This window comes from Monopterus albus, unplaced genomic scaffold, assembly GCF_001952655.1.
Source record: "Monopterus albus unplaced genomic scaffold, M_albus_1.0 scaffold12.1, whole genome shotgun sequence".
NCBI classification, from domain to species: domain Eukaryota; kingdom Metazoa; phylum Chordata; class Actinopteri; order Synbranchiformes; family Synbranchidae; genus Monopterus; species Monopterus albus.
Window position 1 is genome coordinate 3,512,676 of NW_018127892.1, and position 393 is coordinate 3,513,068.

A 393-nucleotide genomic window follows, 5' to 3' on the forward strand; every position below is an offset into this window, starting at 1 on the left:
GGGAGCTCTCCACTGGGGAGCGCACACACATACACACACACACACACACACCCATTCACGCAGTCAGTAGAGCACAGTGGAGCTCTCATCCAGATCGGTGCCAGACGCACGGTCGACTTTTTGTTTTTGTGCGAGCTCCACTACGTTTTTCTTCAGGGTTTTAAATTAAGGAGGTTTAATATTTCGCTTTGGTGTCAAGTTGTAAGCGGCTTTTAAGTGTGCGCCTCATTTTAGGAATGTAATTCTGGACTAAAGGTGGATACTTCAGGACGCGCAGGTAGAGTAAAGCTTTAAGAGAGATAAACATAGACTGGGTTGGTTTATATCACTGTGGAGGATTTTGTTCAGTGTTCGGGCAATGGTTGAATGCAGTGCCTTATTTTGCCCTCTTGT